This window comes from Sprattus sprattus (genome assembly GCF_963457725.1).
Source record: "Sprattus sprattus genome assembly, chromosome: 3".
Taxonomy (NCBI): domain Eukaryota; kingdom Metazoa; phylum Chordata; class Actinopteri; order Clupeiformes; family Clupeidae; genus Sprattus; species Sprattus sprattus.
The window spans coordinates 16,855,227-16,877,972 of NC_137922.1; positions in this window are offsets into that span (position 1 = coordinate 16,855,227).

Sequence of the window (22,746 nt, forward strand, 5' to 3'; positions counted from 1 at the left end):
ATGGTCCACCGCAGCAGCAGCACCAGCCTGGAAGGTGGTAATGATGGACTTGACTGTCCCATGAGAGGGATACCTTGACAGTCCACTGGAGTACAGAGGCAGAAGTGTGTGGACCAGTATAGTGGCCAGGGCCGCACTGGGCAAGATCAGCCAGCCAGACAGCCAGCCAGCCAGTCAGGGTGCCGAGTGCTCAGGGCCAGTGAAGGGAGGACGGAGCACTGTGATCTCTGTGTGTACTGTGTGGTTTCAACAGTCTGGCACCAACATGGAGACTGTATTTATTTTGACTGTCTCGTTTTCATTCCTCCAGCCTTGGCTGATATACAGACATCAACAGTACCCCCCCCCCCCCCCCCCCCCCCCAAACCCTATTGTTGTTGTTCGCCTTCTCACTCCAAAGTGAAGTGGCCCTCGATAGTGAGTTTCCACCGGATTTTGGTATCCACTTGTTCTAGATGTTTCAGTAATCCAGTAAATCCACTGAGCGAGGGATTGGCCCACCCAAACTTTAGTAGGACCTCATTATTTTACTGTTCTGTAACATGCTATCCATCAGGCACCTCTACTTTGATCCCTCATCGGAACATATCAGCTTTTTATGTAGTGTGCTCCAATGGCTCATTGGTTATATGGCTTTATCTCCTTCTGGAACGACATACTGTTTTCTGATTGGCTAATGGGGTGTACATTAAGTCCGTGGAACCGCACACCTTGGACGTAGTCCCAGTAGAAAAGTTAAATCGCCGTTCCATATCAATGCTCTTGAATGGTTACCATTGACAACCAACGTAACGTTTATTTTTTGACAGCTAGGATAATTTGAACCAAGATGGTGGCGTGTTGGGAGAAGTTAGTGGGAAATGTTTTATGTGAATTAAACTATCTACACGACTTTTTATAGGTCTAAATTGACTCGGTTAGTTGTTTATGTGCTACACGGATGTTACAGAGTATTGGAAGTCTTAACTGAAAGTCTCGAATATTATTCGGCTGCTAACGCTTAGACAAAAAATCCGTTGAAACAAATAGTAGCAGCTAGCCTCACTGCTATTAATATAACGTTGCTCTCACACGCGAGTTAGTGGCGATATCCAAATCAATATAAACAAATATTAACAAAGTTGAAAGTGTCCCATTGTAGTTTTTGTTATTTTAATGGCAGTCACTGGGCATCGATGCGAGTCCAGCCTGAAAATCTATTGGACCCCAAGTTTAGTTGAGAGGAAGCGATGGAGTGACATTTTAACGGCCAGTGGTCCAGCTCACACGGTTGCCTGCACTTGGTTCAAATGGACTTCACGGAGCAACCCCAATCCGCTGCGCGTCGTGGAGTTCTTTGCCCCGCAGCATCCATTAACTTTGTAGAACTGCACAGCTCGTCGGCCATTATCCCTTACATTATTGATGTCGTCTTAACAATAGGGAAACTGTTGTCTGCTGCATATGGAGACTTACGGAGGCAAATTTAACATGATAGCTGATGGTCAGAATTTATTAATTGAATTGATTGATTGATGAGTCATTGATTAGTCTTTTCTATTGTGTGGCAAAAAGTCAATGCCCTTTGGAACAATGGTACGACTTTGCAAGGATCACAAAGAGAGTATCTATGTGTGTGTGTGTGAGTGTGCGTATGTCTGTTCTGCGTCTTGCATTTGGGTTAAACAAAGTGTTTCCTACAATCTTGATATACTGTTTGAAGTAATTTATATATAGATATATTTAAGATATTTTCTTGTCAGTTAAGAGATTAATGCATTGGCTGTTACTTCTCTTCTCTTCCATCTCTGTGTTTAAAGGTTGAGTAGAAAGCTTTGATGTCATGACTCAGCTCAGCCATCTGAAACATTAGGTGGTCTTCACTGACTGAAATGAAATAGTTGCATGAAGTCTGTTTCAATAGTTCACCCATCAGAATGCTGTATTTAGAGCAATGATAATAAGCATGTTTGTGATTTAGAGAACTGATAATAAGCATGTTTGTGATTTAGAGCACAGATAATAAGCATGTTTGGCTTGGTAGCTGGCTATGGTCCTGGGAGGGCTATAGCCATGTCTGCTGACACCCCCTACGGATAAGGGGTAATGGCAATTCAGAGCTACTAGTGACAAAGAGGAGAATGGGGAGGAGATGGGATTCTTTACTTTATACTTTGAACACGTGATGTGGTAGACAGGTAAGGAGTGTTTAAATCTCCTAGAGCGCGGAAGTGTATAATATGGGCTCCTCCCCAACTTTGTTTAGAAAACCATAATTTGCTTATCTTATTTATACGTACAGATAGACATATGCTGTACAAACATACTACTCTTTTCGGCCCACTCAGCCTCAGATACTCATTGCCTGAATAGCTAAAGAGCGGCAGTCATCTGAAATGCCCTAGTTCTCAACAAGGCTTGCTCACTGCTGGATTTACCAGCATGCCATCTTCACCTGCTTCTCTACACAGCGGCTTCCCTTTGGATTGTACATGGCTGAAGAAATACATCCATACATAAATAAACAGATTTCCCATGAAACCTTATGGATTGTATTCAAATTAACTGTTTCCTTACACAGAAACCAAGTGTGTGTGTGTGTGTGTGTTTTGTTTTCCACAGCACTCTAATCACAATCATCTTCCCTGTTGTTAGACATGGCTGGCATCTGTTTGAGAGATGAGCTGGAGTTTCTGTGACATGGCTCAAAACATCTGTTTTTCCCGGTGCGAGCGAGTGTGCAGCCGAGTGTTAATTATGCCTGCCAGTGGAAGCTCAACTATGGCAAAGGTCTTCGGCAAGTTAACTCAGCCTCTATTTTGCCCCGCTTGAGGGGTAAACAACAGATAAGCCCCATAGCTAAGGGATCGCATTATTCTATTGCCATGCACTCTGTTCATGTACGGTGCCCTCACCTAGGGCCTCTCCTTCCATCACCCTTTGAAATGTTTGTGCAAATTGCTGCCATACTCTTTACATTGTTGCCAATTGTGGCTCCTGGGACATAAATGGATGACGGTGTACTTCCGTCCTGTGAGTGATTGTCAGATTAATTCTTATAACTGGGGTTTAGAAAATAAAGTGTGGTTATTACTTTATTTCGAGTTTTCCATCTCTTTTGTCCCGAGTGACTTAATTTGCATGGAGTCGGCTGATTATATGGCGCAGAAGAGGCTTCTGGGGCTGTCCACAGCTCTTAGTTTAGTTTAGGTTTGTAAATTTAGAGGATGAGGTGTCTGAGAATTTGTTTAGTTGGCAAGTGCAACCCTGAGATGATCCTATGTGGTTTTCATCTCCCCTTTAATAACTCAATATCAGTCTCACACACAGTTGCAATGTGTCGTCCAGTAATTACCCTTAAACTCAACAAAGCTAAGTGTGTCTGATCATGAAACGAGACCAACCTAGTGCAACACAGACAGATTTTCTGCCAGGTATTGGTTCGATCACAGTGGTCAGTAGGCAACTTCACATGCAAAAGGAATTATTATACCCATCAATGTAAAATGTATGCATTAGTGTCATCCGCTGTGAATCTTACATTGTTTTTTTTTATATTGAAAACACTGATGTGATTGTCATGTTATAGGAATGGGGATATAGGTAAAAGATAACCTGGCTTCTGAAAAAGAAACACCATCAAAGGGACCTCTTGCAATCAACATTGCATTTCTTTACTTGTGGTTCATTTCATTCATAAATCCCGAGGCAATTTCACTCCAACAGAAGCCATTGGGCACTGAATTCTGCTTACCAGATGTGTGGGGTTGGTTGAGTCGCATGACTTGGACCTGAGTCAGAATCGAGTCACTACTGCACGCTCAGTTTCGCACACCATAGTCAATATGGAATTTCCAGTGACCGTGCGCAGACCATGTCCACAGAGGTATATCAAACGCTGTACTAATTCATTCATTTATTCAGCCACACATGCCTACCTTACTCATTCATGTATTCATTCATACATTCATTCATTCATTCATTCATTCCTTTACTCACCTACATACAACTCACTTACTCGTCCATTCACTCATTCATTCCTTTACTCACCGACACACACCTCACTTACTCATTAATTCATTCATTCATTCCTTTACTCACCCGTACACACCTCACTTACTCATGCATTCATTCATTCCTTTCCTCACCCACACACACTTCACTTACTCATGCATTCATTCATTCTTTTACTCACCCACACACACCTCATTCATTCATTCTTTCATTCACTCAGCCACACACACACACATCCCTTACTCATTCATTCATTCACTCACTCACCCACACACACTTCACATATTCATTCATTCATTCATTCATTCACATTCAATTTTAACATCCAATGATTCAGAATTGTATCACTATAGTAATTTCATTACTGCTAATTTGAAGAGTAGGGTATTTGCTCTTATGGAAAAAACTAAACACTAATACTTCAAATGTTTCTGTATTTAAAAAAAAAATGCAGGCATCACAGTCTGGAGCTCAAGGCATCAAAAGCCAGCACACTTTTCATCACTGAGAGTCAAAGCTTTCATTTTTTCAATACTTCAGATGTCCACCTTTATTTCTTATGAAACTCAATCCTCCTCGGCAGGGAGGATACCAGAAGTGCACAGAATCATTGGAGAGACGCTCTGCCCTTCTTCAGAGACAATTTCTTTCAGCTGCTCTTTACTGGGGATCTTGTGTTGCGTTACCTTTTTTCCTTTAAAATACCTCTGTTGGATTCAAGTCAGGCGACACACTTGGCCAGGTCATAGTTTTTACTTTGTTCTTCTTTAGAACTCTTGTGTGATTTTGCCAGTGTGCTCTGAATCGTTATACTGGAATATTCTTCTTCCGCCACGCTTCTGGAGACAGGGAGTCATCTTGTCAGCCAGGATTCCTACAGGCATTCATGTATATCAACAGGCATTCATGGTGCCATCTAAAGCTATCAACACTCAACACCGTTCATTCTCCTGTAGCACTCCCACATCCTTGTTTCACTATCAGGGACTATGCATTCACTGTGGCAGTCCTGGCCTGGTTGCACCCCATCTGAGCCGAACAAATTTATCTTGGTCTCTTCTTGACCAAAGAATGTGCTCTCAATATTCATCAGTTTACTTTTATGTTCTTTAGCAATGTTTATTTTGTTTGTTTCTTGCATGCCGTCCATAGAGGTTGATGTTATGCAATGTCTTTCATGCTGTCTGAGCTGTCACAGAGATTTCCATTGATAACACCTGTGCCAAGTCTAAAGCACTCGCCTGTCTGTTTCTCAGAGCTAGATTAGTGCAAGTAGCGCATCATTTTAGGAGGACGGCCGCTGCCACTCTGATTAGGGGTGCTATGGCTCAGTCTGAACCTCCTGATTACTGCTGCAACTGTTTTTCGACTGACTTCTAGTTGGTCACTGAAGTTCCTGCATCCTTTTTTCCTGTCTCCTTTTCCTCTGGGATTTTTAGCCATGATGCAGACATGCAGATAGACGCAACCACATTTTTTGGAAGTGTGGGTGTTCACAGGTAATTTTGTAACCATGTCTATGCAATTAGGCTAATGTAAAATCACAGGTGTTGTCAGCTTTGTTGCATTAAGTTTCTAGTTTGAGGCCTGTATTTATTAATATGGCCTTTTTTAAAGTATTATTTTTTGATTGTTCATAAGACAAAAATATGTTTTAAAGTAGCGCTATTATTGATACAATTTTGAATCATTTGACATGATTTTGCATTCTGTAGTACAATAACTGTCGCTCTGCGGGCAAAAATTCAAGAGCATTAAATTAGTGGAAGACTGCACAATGACATGTTTAGGACTTGAAACAAAAGGTTAAGCACTTGGACTTCACGTTGGACTTGGTCATTCTTGACTTGGACCTTCCTCGCCTTGACTTGGTACTTGCCTGAAGACATAATCGTTAGACTTGAGACTTGTCTACTGCCTTCCCATCTCCTCACACAGCAAAGTTTTAATGGATTTCTCTTTATTTTTCTTTACCATGTTTTGTTTATTTATTTTTTGGATATAGGCAAAAAAAATTAAATTAAAAAATGATAAGCCTTGTGATTCTCCCTCTTGGGGGTGATATCCTCGCTTCCAGCACACAGTTAATTTTATGCAAGCCATTCATCAGCCAGATGTTTCCAATCAGTCACAAGATTAAGCACCTAGTGCAGTAAATGGGACTTTATCAGTCATGAAAAAGGTTTTGTCTGGTAAAAGTGCCAACCCCTTGCCAAGATAAATTGAATCGTAGGTCAAAGGGAGGCGCATTTAATAATGCTAAAGTGATATAATTAGTTTTACTAGGAGCCGATCAAAAATTATACAGTATGTATGAAGAAGGCGTTATTTCACGGCCTAAGTAAAGCAAGGCACTCGTTTATTACCAGCGCCGGTCACATCCCCTAAGGTGTGTGGGGTGGAGATAGGAAAGGCTTGCCTGTGTAAGCAGGTACTGTTCTCACACATTTATTTTTATTTTATGTCAGGCAGATTTATTCAAGTTTTAAACTGATGAGTCAGAACAGGCCATGTGAATAAATAAATAAACAGACACTGTTAATTATCGCAGAGTAGATAGTCCTGAAGATCCCATAGCAATGAAATGTTTGCGCAAACACCCAATAATTAATAAGGACGTTTAGACACAGGGACGGATTGACTTTCCCCCGGAGACCGATCATGTTTGATTGACAGTCTCAGTGAATGCAGATGTGTTTGAGATGCTGGGGTTTGTTGCCAAGGATTTTCCACACACACACAAATACAAATGCCCCAACATCGCTTGTGATACATTAACTTTGAAGATACAGCACATCATTTATGAAGACCATGCCTCTGGACTGAACTGAAGCCCAGAATTTAATAATTAAATTTAAAGGGGCAAAGCCACCAAGCTGCATTGCTGTAAGAGACACGCCACCGACGAACGACAGTCCTTGCACTCCCACACTGATAGACCCCATCAAAAAGAATGCTCACTCACCATGCGCAATCATTAATACTTAATGCCTGTGATTAGTTAATGAAAAAAGAAAACTGTGACGTCAAAAGCAATGTGTTTGCATCTCCCTCGGTGCAGCCTCTCTGTGTTCAGCGAGTTTACGGCTTCTAACTCATTAACCAAGTTGATGGAAGATAACAGGCAGATAACCGGCGGCGCGCACACTTCTCAGCCAGCGTGGCGCATTGTGCTGAGTCTTCAGTCAGGGCCAACGCTATCCTAACAAGATCTGAGGGAGTCTCTGCTCTTGATGTCCACACACACACACACACACACACACACACATGCAATCACACAGGCTGCTGGTAGGGCAGACTAAAGCGAGTGATTGATTTGCGGGTGTACATTTTTTTTTTTTCAAGTTAAGTTCAGTCAGGATAAGCTCCTAGTTAAAAGAGGTGTGTGAAAGAGACTCCTTTCCTTTATCTACACACCCACCCCACCACCCCCCCTCACCTTATCCCACCAATTAAAAGGGACTCTCTCCTCAGGCTGAAAGCACCATCCGTTCTCGAGTTGTGCTTTTGATTAAGCCCTGAAAAGTTAAAGTAAAGCGCTTTGAGAATGGCAGGACTTTCTTTTCAAAACAGAGACCTGGTGAAAGGGGGCGTGGGGGCCAAAGGTAAGGGTGCCCAAAAGGGTCATACATTACTAGCCTAGTCTCTTACACCAAGCCCAAAGTCGCTCCTCATCTCTGTCAAATGGGAAAGGAAAAAACCCTTCCCCCTCTCACAGTTCTTTGCTCCAAGTGCTGTGCCAAGATGAGATGCTCTGTATGTAGGACAGATCCCTTTAAATATCACGCCGACTCTCTCCCACTGTCTCCAGCTGTGGAGAATATGCCAGCAAGGTGTGAGGCGGCATGTGGAATCCCTTAACAAGTCATTAGCAATCTGCTCCGTAAGCTGCAAACACAGGCGGTGCAGCGGCCGTGAGTGTGCATGCTTGTGAACCAGAGTAAAAATACTCCCAGTTCTATCTCTCACGCACACACAATGCAACTATTCACACACACACACACACACACACACACACACACACACACACACACACACACACACACACACACACACACACTCACACACACACACTCTCACATTAACACGTCCATATCTACACATGCACCCCCTCACACACACACATTCTCATACACATATTCATGCATACATGCACACACACAGTCTCAATCTGTGCCCACATAGACAAACACATACACACGCATACACGGAAACGAAGGTAAACACCCACATGTACGCACGCGCACAGGCACATCCTCCACAGTGTCCTAAAGCTGGAAGCCTAAGCACTTATTAATGCAAATAGAGCGCCCACACACGTAACCACGTCAGCATTTTCCACCCAGGTTCGCCATTTTTGGCAAAGACATCACAGAGAACTCACCCATGCATGCAGCACAGTTTTCATTAAGACATCTACATGGGCTAGGAGAAACAAACAAGCGTGACAAGCGCAGTAACTCACTTAAAGACTTACTTTTGCTCCAAAAAAACATCACTGTCTGTCAATTTATTTCATTGGAAACACACTTTTTCCACTAACCATTTAATCCTCTTAAACACAATTCACACCAAGACAATATCACAGCATTATATGCCGGGAGGAGACAGTAAATTATGTGTGCTCTGTTTGAAATATGATTTTAAAACCATTGATGGGTCTCACACACTTGTGTAGCTGTCACTCACCATACTTTAGCCCATTACGGTGTAATTTCCTGCCTTATTTATGTATCTGATCGGCGGGGAACATGCGCTGTGCCTTCATGAAGCTTATCACTGTTATGCTGCGTGACGACCAATTACACAATGACAGATCATACTGTCCAAGGAACGCATGACTTATTCATTGTTATGTCCCCGAATCTAATAAATAATCTAAGATACTTCAAACACTTCCTTCCCATTTGCTTCAGTCCCTGTCAAGGGATGACATGGTCAGTATGCAGAGGCCCTATTTCCTATGTCTTTTTTTTCCCGCTCATATCACCAAAAGTCTGTCCAGCAACTCAACTATGCTGCACCACAGAAAATACTATTACTATTTATGTCTATCCATGAATGATGTTTTCTTAGTGAGAGGATTACGGCACTTTTTCATGCATGTAATATGCATATAAACACTTAGAGGCATAATATATTGGCTGTGGCTATCCTAAGATCCCAGGTGTTCCATATATTCCAATAAGGGATCATCTGTGCATTACTGTTTTATGAGAGTGGATTTGTGAAAACTGAAGAGGGTAATAACCAATAGCAATCTACAGACCTATGGTCTGTTTGTAACATGCATAGTGTGTTATGAATTATGTCTTGTGCTTTTGTGCATGAAACAGTGATTTGGTGGGCAAATCACTGAAACTGCACACGTTTAAACGAAAACAACTATAGTTAAATCACCGGTCTTGTGCAGTAAAGTAGTGTTGTTCTGAAAGGTGAATAAAGCTGAGCAAACTAAAGTTATTCGTAACACTTTATAATAACTACACACAATTCATCATTTATTAAGCATATGTTACCTATTAGATAATGGTTTGTTCACCATTAGTTATTTATTGTTCATACATAATGTATCATTAGTAAAGCATTTCTTCACACAGTATTTTGGTTTGTTCATAGTAAATAAGCCTTCTAAAAAACTATTATATAATGGTTTGTTCACCATTAGTTATTTATTGTTTATATATAATGTATCATTAGTAAAGAATTTGTTTACACAGTTATAAATGTTTTGTTCATAGTAAATAAGTCTTCTAAAAAACTATGCTTGTAAATACATAAATTGTACTTAATTAATATCAAAACAACCATTTACAAATTAAATCAAGTTCCCATTATAAACCAGTTGCAAACTATTACTAAATGCTTTATTCATCATTTGTAAAGCATTGCTCCTATGCTAATTCTCATCAACAAAGCATTTGTACACACACTCATTAATGGCTTGTTCATAGTAAGTAATGCTGTCCAAAATTACTGTAAGTAATTTTACCATTATTATCTAGGTACTTAGGAATGTATAAGGCCGGTTAAAACCTGGAAGTTGATGATTAACAGACTATCTAGACCTACATTTGTTCATGCCTTAAATAAAATGTTATGATTTAGAAATAGGCCTCAACTAATAGCTGGGGTGTTAATACATATGTTACAAATGCTTACCAATTAGGTTATCCATGATTAATTCAGGAGTTACTGCTGGTTAGTAAAGTATATTTTGTGAGCCCATCTAAAGTGAGCACTTTCTATGCTTTACAAAGCATTTATAAATGAGTTGCAAACATCACCTGGACACAAACATGTATTATTCTATTTGGACATGCCTTCAGAAATATGCCTGCGGATAGTTAGTGCTCCTGCATCTTTAACAAGCAGTTAACAACACTTCAATTCATGATTCACTCATGAGTTACTACTGATTAGTTGACTACATGGTGTGAGCCCATCTAAAGTGAGGACTTGCTATGCTTTACAAAGCATTTATAAATGAGTTGCAAACATAACCTGGACACAAACATGCATTATTCTATTTGGACATGCCTTCAGAAATAAGCCTACGGATAGATAGTGTTAATGCATCTTTAACAAGCACTTAGCAACACTTAAATTCATGCTTAACTCATGAGTTACTACTGATTAGTTGACTACATGGTGTGAGCCTATCTAAAGTGAGAACTTGCTATGCTTTACAAGGCATTTATTAATGAGTGGCAAAAGCTAGCAGATACCAAAGAGACACAAGTAAAAGTAGCATTATTTTAAGAAAAGGGAAAGAAATGCCAAAGTGATGAAAACGTACAAATATTTATTTAAAACTAAATATTCACACACAAGTTGAAAATCATCACTTAAAATAATGAAACTGTTGAGTTCAAGTAATGCTTATAATTAGATATAAAAGCTTTACGCAGACATCAATAAAACATTTGGAAAGAAATTATGAGATTGGGACTGGAAAGGCTTTCCGTATATCCTTGAACAACCGTCCAAGTGGCCCATCATCAGGGTGACCAGAGCCAAAAAGTAAATCATTTTATCCTGATCATGGCACCATTGTAACAAGTCCTGCGACTGGTTTAGAATGGGAACTTGATTTAATTTATAAATGGTTGTTTTGGCATTAATTAAGTATAATTTATGTATTTACAAGCATTGTTTTTTAGAAGGCTTATTTACTATGAGCAAACCATTTATAACTGTGTGAAGAATTGCTTTACTAATGATACGTTATGTATGAACAATAAATAACTAATGGTGAACAAACCGTTATCTAATAGGTAACAAATGCCAATTTATTTACCGATATGGACCAACAAGAAATTGACATTGAGCTGCAAACTGCCTTAAACAATCCCATGGCTCAATCCCATAGAGTTATGTGTGGATGTCCATCCAAAAAGCTTATCTTTATCCACCAAAGCTTATCAGAACAATTCCACCCCATATTGTAGTGTGAAATTCAATTCTTATGGAGGCTGTGGACAAGACCAGCTTGACAAAGTTTGCTTCTCTGGCTTTTAAGGCAGTATGACGTGTCAAGTTCTGAGAGAGATGGAAATTGAATTTCTATTTAAGCATTAAAAAATATCAGAATTTCAATTATACTATTACAATTAATTTGTATACACTGCAGGAATAACCAAGTGATTGAATTCTTGGGAACAAATATATCGGGGACATTGCATTAATACGATTCCATTTTTTTCTGAGCTTTTTACGGCACTGTAGTATATCTCTTTAACATCTAAGTTTTTTTTTGCGACTTTCTCCTCCAACTTTTAAAGTACACTGAGTGACTCTGGGCTCTCGCTGATGTTCAGTATGGTGCCGTATGATCCCCCAGTCTCATCGAAGCGCTCCCCAGGTGTCATTTGCCCCTCTGGGATTTGTGACTGCAAGCCTTGTGAGCAGAATATTTAGAACACCTGCAGACCGTCGGGGTCGTATGAGAAAGCATATCTCTTTTTTTGTTGTTGCTGTTGTTGTTCAGACGACAGCCCTGAATGCGATCAATTCAAAGATGAGACAGAACATAAATTTGTTATGGATCTGAAAAATAACAGACTGGAGGTTTACCTTGTGAAATGCCTTATTGAAAAAAATACTGGCACTATGAAAATAGCCATTCAGGCAAGCAGAAACATGACATGCCTTTTGCGCCTAATTTGTCAATGCATGACTCAGATGTAAACACAATAGCAAGGTCATAGAAGAACATGTAATTTACATGGGGCAGTAAAATAAAAATTTCAAGAAGCCATTGCATCATACTGTGGATAGACTGTGCATAATACAAAAAATGGATAGTTAGATAGTTTCACTTTGAATTTGCTCTGTATTTGGCTTGGATACAATCTGCATTTTTATTTTCCGAAATGATATCCTGCGGCATATCACAATCAATTATCCAAGTGTGTAATGCTATTTTTTAAAGAAACATGCCGTTTTAAGCAATGTGTAACCAAGTGCTCACAGGACTAAAGCCTTAGTATAATAAGCCTTAGTCCACCAATGTGAGCTAAGAGACACGCTCTTTTCATCCCGCATGAGCCAGTTTGGACATAATGTGAAAATGAATTCGTAAAATGGAGGTTTATCTAGGTCTTGTGCTCCTCTATAACAAATCAGTTTGAATTCAATTCTGTTCTATTAGATACATAACATAATATAAGTTCATTCTCTCCCAGTGACCTGAGGAAAATGTGTGAAGATTTAATTTGCTTTACCAGTAACTGTCACGTTTCTTTCTGTTACTTCCAGATCTCTTTCTAGTCAGGTAAAGCAGAGACTGCTTGAAAAAGGTGATGCTCACTCAACTCTCGAGCTATCTAGACTCTCACAACACACATTTAAGTGTTTAACTGCGAGTAGACTCGCAACTAGAAAGAAGCTCTGAATGAAGGTAGTGCGATAAAATAACAGTAATGGGTTTTGAACCCAGAGGGTACTGTGAAGCCAGTATTTCTTTTCAACAGGCAGAGCTTTGTTGAGAAAACGCAGCAGCATTTATCTGCATTTACCTACTTTAGCGGCCTGGGTGCTCAATTGTTTCCAAACAATTTGGCACACAAAAATGCTATACACCACTTTTGGTCCTAAATCCAAATCTTATGATCTCCTATTTGTTTTTTTCCTGCACAGGAACATTACCACACTCGTCGTAACATGGTGAGTTTAGAGAGCACATTACTTAGGAGAATATAGCACAGGTATCACATTGTAATGGCAGTTTGGTGAATTAAACTGAGTTAAAAATGGAGAATGTGAATTTTTGTCTCTAATGGAGGATCCAAACTACAGCTCTTTGTTCAGAATAGCCTTTAGTCTTAATGAGTCCTGCAGGTCAGATATTAAGACTAAAACATAAATGGCAAAAAATTGGTTTTGGTCCCTTGGGACATCCATAAAGTAATACAAAGTTGTTTGTAAGTCTCCTTCACCAGAAATGCATATGTATAAGCAAACCCAATGATAGATTGGGTTTCTCATAATTTACGTTGCCAAGGATATCCTAAGGATGTATACACTCATCTCCACGTGTTCGCGTGATACAAAGAAGAGAGGGAAGCTGTTATTAAGTACACAGAGTGGCTCGAGTAAGGGGGCCGTTTTGCTAAGAAGCCTCCTTCATGCTGCTCAGGCGGAATGCTTCTGAGGCTGTGGGATATAAATGAACGGTGGCGTAAAACATAACATCTATTCGGCGAGCTTCAGTAGTTCTGAGTGGGCATGCAAGCTGTCTAGGGCTTTGGATTTGACTGCAACTATTTCTGTTGTCTGTGATGACAGATATCTTTTGGTTTTAAAGTGTGAACTGGCTTTGGGGGATCAAAGTCTTTGATTCGAATGTCATGCAGAGATAGTGACCAAAAGTATCAGTAGCCCTGCACCTTTAGGAGGAGTGTTGATTAAAATCTCCCCTCTCAAAGCGTCCGGTGTAGGCAAAGAAGACAAACAAGGTGACAGGATGACTCATTTTATTCCTTTCAACTGGCATGTTTCTGATGCCGCATCTAAATTAGTTCCCAAAATGGAGAACACTGTGTCATTCTAAGTCATCCAGTGTAGTTCTCAAAACATGTTTTGTTCCTTGGATGATCTGCAGGCACTAACAGAATTATTTACATCATCTTGTGAAATTGGTACAAGCATTAGAGGTTAATAAAGTCTCTCTTTATGGATAGCGCAGGCATCCAAAGGCAGATAGGCCACGTCAGCTTGCTCATTATAAATTCATTGGCTTGGAATAGGTTACATGACTCCAAATTTTCGTTCTAATTTAAACACATGCACAACAGCAGGAAACATACATACAGAGGGGAAAAAAACAGGCCTATACGTAAAAACTGTAATTAGATACATCCATTGCTGCAGACTTTTCTGCAGAGGGGGCTATTTTCAGAGTGCAGAGACCCGGGTAGCAGTGAGAAGCCAGGGGAAGAATGCATCATTAGATGATATAAGAGGAAACAAACAAGAACAGCAGACTTGCTATTGACATTCTCTCGTTATTGCACATATCCTAGGACATAAAATGACATGAAAGCTTGTTCTCAGGGCTGTGTGACTCAGTTTGATTAAACTACGAGTTTGGGCTGGGAGTCTCCTGAGATGTTCCCAAATGCCATCACATCACACATAAGTGTGAAGGAGTGTTTGTGCGTGTTGGTGTGTGTTGGTGTGTGTGTGTGTGTGTGTGTGTGTGTGTGTGTGTGTGTGTGTGTGTGTGTGTGTGTGTGTGTGTGTGTGTGTGTGTGTGTGTGTGTGTGTGTGTGTGTGTGTGTGTGTGTGTGTGTGTGTGTGTGTGTGTGTGTGAGAGAGTGTGTGTGTGTGTGTGAGAGTGTGTGTGTGTGTGTGTGTGTTTGTGTGTGTGTGTGTGTGTGTGTATGTGTGTTTGTGCACGTGTGTGTGTGTGTGTGTGTGTGTGTGTGTAGGGAAGGGAGACATTTGTCAAGACATATACAAGAACGCCAGCATTTCTCCAATAAAGGGGTCCTCGGATAGCATGTGTGTCAACTTAACAATATTGCAGATTGTTTATTGACTTTCATCGGACATTCGTCAGTCCAGCACCTTCAGAAGCCAAACCGAAAGTGACAGATGACAACAACAACAATAACGGCAACAAAAAAAAGCCACTCTTCGGCAGTAAACAATCAGGCGCCATCATTAAGGCTTGAGTGCGTTCATGAAGTCGCATCATTTGTTTGCCTAACAGTCATCAACTGAGGGATTAAAACCCATACAAATTGCGTACGGTGCTAGATTTATAATCCGTGCGAAAAGCGTCCAGTGCCATGCGTTATGCTTGGCATGTCTCAGCTCAATGCTGGTGGCATATGTGTGGCTCTGACAACGGCCTCCGCGCCACTCCATCACGCAGTGCATTAGAGACAGACAGGGCAATGCTAAGCAATAAAGCTAGTCGAGCCCAGCCAGACTAATTGCTTCATTAATGCGTGATGCAAATCCAATAGAGGGGCGTCATTCAAGGCAGCGATTTAGCCCCAATAAGCACAAATCAGTTTGACAGCGAGGGTGTTTTCAAGTTGCAGGAGAGGAAAGAATATATTAATATATAAATATGTGTGTATTTTTATACGTAGATGAATTTAATAAATAGCTTGCTCTTGTCTCCAGCAAGAGCAGATAATGAATCCCCTCTCCACTTCTGACGAGACTCATGTCACAGGCTTACGCGTTTGTGACATGGATGGACATCACGCTAATTGACGTTATGTAAGTGTTGGTGGGTTGCGCCGTCATGTGTATCTCCTCTGTGGGGTGATGTGTACGCAGGATCCACTCACACACACACACACACACAAAAACACTAGTGATTGACCTCTGCCAGGAGCCAGTTCAACTCTAAGCGTGAAGGTCAAGTATTTACAGCTCTGCATCCACACTTAAGTGATTTGACTCAAGGCCAGCAGAGTTGTCTTTTGTGTATGCTCTCTCCATCTCTTTTTCTTTTTCTCCCATTTTCTCTCCCTTTATGCTATCCCTTCCTCCTCACTAATATCTCCTTTCCCTTTCTTTTCATACTTACTCTCCCTTCCCGTCCTTTTTCTCTCATTCTCTCCACTCGTATTCTCTATTCTTATTTCTTTAATTTCTCTCTCTTTCTCTCCTCCCTCTTTCTCTCTCTGTCTTTGACCCCCGTCTCTCCCTTTGTCTCTCTCTCTCTCTCTCTCTCTCTCTCTCTCTCTCTCTCTCTCTCCAGCCTGTGTTATAAATTAAGTCAGGCCTCCTCTGATGTTTTGTGGTGGGTGACTGGCTCTAAATCTCTTAGTCTGCAGATGTCCATGCATGAGAGCATTTAGCGCTTCTCTCATGAGGGGGGTGGGGGGGGGAGTAAGGCAACCCCTTCCACCCCTCTAATTTACAGCATGGGGATAGGCTGGTGGATGCAGTGAAAACTAACCAGCTTGCCTTGTTCATGGATCAATTCCCTGCAGCTGCCCCAATCTTGATCCAATACATTATCTAGGCACTGCGAGCCGACCTCATCCTCACCCTTGGAAAACGGGAAGCCGGAGCCCCAGAGCATGTGTTGAGCGTCGACCGGCCCTCGAGGAAGAAGATGGAGAGAGGAAGGAGAGAGCAGAGAGTTTGGATTGGGATTTCATTCAATGCAATATGAATATTTTAGTATCATCAAGGGGCATCAGTGGCATGGGGTAGATGTGCTTTATTTAAAGACTAAGTAATAACCCGTTTTAACCTTTCACTGCTTCTTATTTGAAGCTCGCAACTCCCTGCAATGACTTGGAGGGAAGGTCTCAATTTCTATGTAGGTGGAATAAATTCAACCACAGAGATGAGGCCATACGCTGAATGTAAGGTTGACAGGTACAGCACAACATGCATAAATTGATTTAACATATTCTTGTAGCATGACCTTTGACATCTATTATTGTATGGGGTGCTCACGTTGAGACATCTCAATCCTGTCCTGAATATTTAATGATGTCTGCTGTATGTAGGAAAGAACACTTCCCTGTCAACATGTTTAAAGTCTACACAATGAATTATATGAAAGGACCTAGACAAACTCCCTGAAAAATGAAAGACTAGTTTACATAATAGATTGCTTCCAGTAAAGTGTGACTACAAAAGGCGGGGTGAGCAGATGTTCAAGCACTTGTCATAATCTTTCTCCTCTAAAGGGAGCTCATGGATTTTCCTGGAAACCCAACACCTGCATTCCGCCTGATCCATAAAATGTCAAAATGAACTTAACCTTCATTCAAAGCATAAATTATGGCTCTAGACATGTAAGGTTTTATCTGACATTTGTGTCCAAGTGGAGTGAACACCAGTAAATGTGTGTGAGGTTTTTTTTAAAGAAATATCGTTCAAATGCATGTAAAAAGTGTAAAATTGAAAAGGCTGTAGGTATTGATTGAGTACTGAGGGGCAAGATGTTGAAGCTCAGTCTCTTGAAATCAGAAAAACGTCAGAGAGAATCTCATACATGTTAAGCACTCAAAACACCAAGCAGAGATCCAAGATCCCAGGGAGAATCATCTGAATAAGTAAATACAATTCTAACGTGATCCCACCATAGCAACCGTTGCTTCCTTTTTTTCTTTTTTTTCTCTCCTCTGGCCTGCATCACAGTGGGTATCCAAGGTAACCTCGATGCATCATGCCTACGTCATACTTCCAATTCAGGAAGAGACATTGTGCTCTGCCGTGACTGTGCCTGAGTGGCAGCCTATGTTTACATGAATTGCACAGGAGCCGGATGCTTGCTAATGTCCTCACCGTGCCCCAGTTCCACACTGGGTATCCCATATCACGGTATCCATGGCAACATGCAATTACCTAACAGTACTGGAGCAAGTGTGCATGAAATAATATCTAGTGAAGCATGTCTGACCCCAGCACACACACACACACACACACACGCACGCACACACAAACACACACACACACACACACACACATACACACACAATCACATCAACATATGCTAACACAACCTATCACACCTATGTCCCTAGCTCCAAAAACAAACGCCTCCATCCAAACCTCTTTTTTATTTCATTTAAAGTGCCCTCTGCAGTGCAATATCTGCCTACATGTGCAAGTAAATATAGCTCTCACCATGCCAACTGTTCTGGGAACTGATTTCCTGAAATCAGTCGAGGGCCTGATTCACCACCTCCTTTCTTTTCCTTACTCCACATGCGTCACGTCACGTCATGCTCCACTTTATTATGTGTTCACTCTGGCCTTGGCAGATACGGCAATGTATTCTTCAATGTATTTTCACATCTTCAATGTATTTGTATTTGTTTTCAATTGTTTCTGGGTCTCTATGAATGCACACCTGTGTATGTGAGTCAAATTTGTGCACCTTTTAGATTAGGATTCAATTCAAGTATAGGGCATAGCGTCTCGGTACTGTATTCTCACTCATACGGTAGTTTATTCTCTTCCAAAACTGAAGTGGAGCAACTTAGATTGTATTTCAGTATTCCCATTGACCTTAAGGCTGCCTAAATGTATCTGCACTGAACACCAGGTTTTCTGGTAGCTTTAAAGCCAAATCTGAGAAGGCTAATGTTTCAGTGTCAGTGGGGCATGTGTGATGGGGACTAATGCTTCTTGCCATGGCCGTGTGGTTTCCTGAGTACCTTTCGCTGTCTTGTAGTGGTTATTCCCCTCTGCGTGGGAGAAAACAGGACGCACACAGAGGTTTCTGCTGTCATGCACTACTAAAGGGTAAGGCATGTCGCAGGGGTCTGAGGCTTTGAGCTAAAGCTTTTAGCAGATCTCATGAGGTTGGATACCATCTCCAATTATTACAATTCGTGTATCTGTTGAATGCGTTTAATAAATGATGGAACAGGATGGGCTAGAAGCGGTCCACACAGATAGGAATACTCCAGATAAACTGTTAGATGTGAGTGTAACTGCCACTGTCTTGGCGTGCATGTTTAGTTGTAGCCCAGTCTCCCAGCATTTATTCAGTAATGATTCAGCCTTCCTCGCTTTGACACACTCTTCTGACTGAAATTATGGGAGCAGGGGTCAGTCTTGGGGCACTAAGGACATAGGTCACCCCTAAATTTTACTCTAAACACTACAGGAATTTGGTGACCTCTAACCGATGCCTAGCTCAAATTGGTTAAAATCCGTAATTTGAGTTCAATCAGTGGCCTGGCAGTCACCCATGATACACCATGGAGGAAATGGGAGCAAACAAGGGTGAATGCATCTTCAAATGTAACACATGAATACTCTCACTCAAGAGTTCAATGTTTGCAAATGTGTTTTGTGTGACAGAGAATTAAGCTAGGAAGCACAACTGAGTTCACCTGGTGTATTGTGTGGCTGTAACAGTCATTCATAATTTATTTATGTGTGAACAATTGTGTCTTGTGTCTCAGCCTGAGATACAGAGAAAAAGAGGGAGAGAGAGAGAGATAGAGAGAGAGAGAGAGAGAGAGAGAATGTATGCATTTATGCATGCATCTCTGAATACGTGCATTTCCGAGTCTGCAAACTAAACATCACTTCATTCTTTGCCTGGAGGTCTTTGACTGGCAGCACATAGGCAGGCCCACCATCCATGCTCCGTCTGCGAGTGTGGGGCATTTGCATAATTCACAGCTATGCTCCATTTAGCCAATGTCCATTTCTTTCCCCCATCAGTACGTAATTGAAAGGTTTATTGAGATGAAGAGGAATAATGGTTGTAAATGTGATAACTGCCGCCCATGTGACATGCGATGCAAATCTGCAGGGAGATATAAACCTAAATTGACACTCTTCCCAGTGCGTGGTTCTTGCAGTCAGTGCTGACATTCTGAAAGAGATGTGATCAATATTGTGATATTAATGCCATTACAGTGCATATTCTTGTAATGCAAGATAAAACATAAATGTTTTACAAGGGGGCGATGAAATTGTGCAAGAGTGCATTTCCAAAAACATTATCTCAAGCATGTCATGATGATTGTATGATTATGTGGGTGGCTTTCATCCGTTGGAGTGGAAGGAATCATCTAAGGTTGCTTGTGGATTCAGCAAGTTGAATTTTTGCCCAGTTTTATTGACCTATATTTAGTTTTTGTGTCATACAGTACACACCCTCTGCCAAAAAGAAAAAGAAATAAACAAGGTTATGTTGAAAATAAAAAAGGTTATGTTGTGCATATCTTGAGGCCAGTTTCTTGTAAAGAAGTGACCACTCTATGGAGTTAAGAGTGCAGTCCTGCGTGGAATAGACTTCAGTCGTGCACCTATGCCCTTGCTGGGAACCAAGATAGATGAATCACCAGGAACCCTTTGCCCCAACACAAGCTCTAATGTGATTCCGGTTCTTCTCTGATTTTCTCTATGACCCCGTGCAAGCAACAATCAGCCAGTCTCAGCAAGAATCGGTGCCAGGACCCCAAGCATCCTGGAAGAACAAACGCAACAGCCACAACAGCAAGTTAAAAAATAAATAACTGAAAGAGTGACCTCGACTCACACTCCAAATTAGAACAGTTGCTTCTGAAAATGTGATGATTTTCAAAAGAAAAATGTAAAGAAAAAACATACCTGGAAGGCAAACGCTGCCTAATCAAGGTTACTTGTCAGACCAATAACAACACCAAAATGTATGTGCAATGCATTAGTAACAAAACGCTTCAAGGATGTGTAAAGACTAGAGTAGAGGATATTCCATGTTCTTTCAGAAGGCTTTGGCTGCATTTCCTTGCAGTCAGCATGGTAGTGGACAGTAACCGGGACATTTAGATGAGGATGGAGGGGAGGACATTATTAACCAACATTTCATGTCACGGATTAAAATAACTTATTTTCCAAATCATCCATTTTGCAATGAACTACTTACCTACTTACCTACTTAACCATTGTGATTCCATATCTCATCATGGGTGTGTTATTAAGTGTACTGTTAGGTGCAACTTTGTCACATTGATGTACATGTTTATGTATGAAAACGATGTTTATGTTTTTAAAACAGTAATATATAATTTATAAGAACAGGTACAACAAAAGGTACTCCCACACACAAACTTTTCAGGTTGTAAGACCTTAGAAAACTACCATTCGTGTCAAATGCAAATCGAGCTGTGAACGGTGATGATGAAGATGTGTTCCAGGGAGCGATGATGAAAAGCCTTCCTCCCCTTCCTCCCCCTCAGTCTCCAAACACTGGCAGCCGCTGTATCTTTAAGGCTGTTATTATTTGGGGATGAATCAAGGCAACTCCGTGGTCTAGCCGGACAGATAATCACATAGCCAGTGCTGCTGTTTTCCCCCCGCCGAGGACGGATCTGAGGAGATAATCTCCAAACCTTTGAAGTCCTCCCACGGCCCTCTCCCCTCAACCCCCCTAGCCCCCCCCCCCCCCATTACCCCCCCCATCTATCCATCCAACCCTGCTTCTCCCCACCACAGTGCCCAGCCTCTGCGAATTCCTTGGCCTCCACTGCAATTCTCGAAATAGAGCATGTGGGACTAATCACCAAACAGAAGACGGCAATGTACCCAAGGCACTGGCATATTGACACCAACCAGCCGCTGAATGTGCTTACCCCCACCCACACCCCCACCCCCCGCCTCCCGACTCAAGGCAAGTCAGGCGAGAGGACGATTGAGCGGTGATGATGTCACTCTCAGTGTTGTTATTCTAATTACCCACTAAACGCCTCTGCCGACGGAGAATACGCTCAACGGGGTGCTCCAAGAACACGTGTCAGAGCATCCCTTCCCACCCTGTCCTCCCTCCTTCTCTCTCCCTCTCTGCCTTCTCCCTAATTTGCCCCCTGTAATTCCGAACGCGATATATCCCTCCTCCACCCTGGTCAAATATAATTACGACACAAAGGAGATATTAGCGACGTTGGCATTGGCTGTCCTTTGAACTGGTCGTTGCCCGGAGGTGAAAAAAAAAAGTATTGGCATGCTCACCGTTTCAAGTAATTACACCAATCTGGTGGCTCTTCAAAGGGAATACATTATGTTAAGGCATTATGTTACAAAGCAAGGTACTGCCTTTCGACAGTTGTTCACTTGACCTCATCAAAGTAACAGAAAGCTTGAGCAGATGAGATGTATTAATGACGAGTGCAGGTTCATCTAGCAGTGTAGCATAGTGATTGCATTTCGAGTCACAAGCAGCAACACTATAACCAATCACAGCACATCCAATCACTTTCGAGGTGTAACCAAGAAGGCCAGTCCATCGGGGGGGGGGGGGGGGGGGGAGAGGTGTGAACAGCAAGGGCGACCCACAGCAGTGGAGGATGAGTAATTCCCCTCTTATAGATTCTTCAATTCTCCACCGTTGCATAATCATTTGCATCACAATCACCCATGGAATAAGAATCAATCTGACTCAAACCACCAGCCTTGTGAATTGGGTCGTGCGCAGATCTTGTCCTATGAAAACAGCATTTGTCTGTGCACTAGTCAATGAGTGGAATAGCAGGTGTGGTAAAGTTGGCGTTTCGCTCAATACTATGGATGATTGTTGAGGAAATGGTATGGATCCATAGTGTCTTATACAGTAAGAGGGTTTTGAACTCTCTGCCTGATAAATGACTTGTTTGTCAGTGCCACTTACAGAAATAATAGCTACCATACATGTAAATGGAGAATGAGAAAACATCTTAAAATCCTTTCATTTCTTTTTAGATGGTACAATAGCCTTCCATAGCCACTGAAGCTGAATAAGATAATTGATATTCACAGTCAGTAAACATACATGGACTTTTTAAGCAT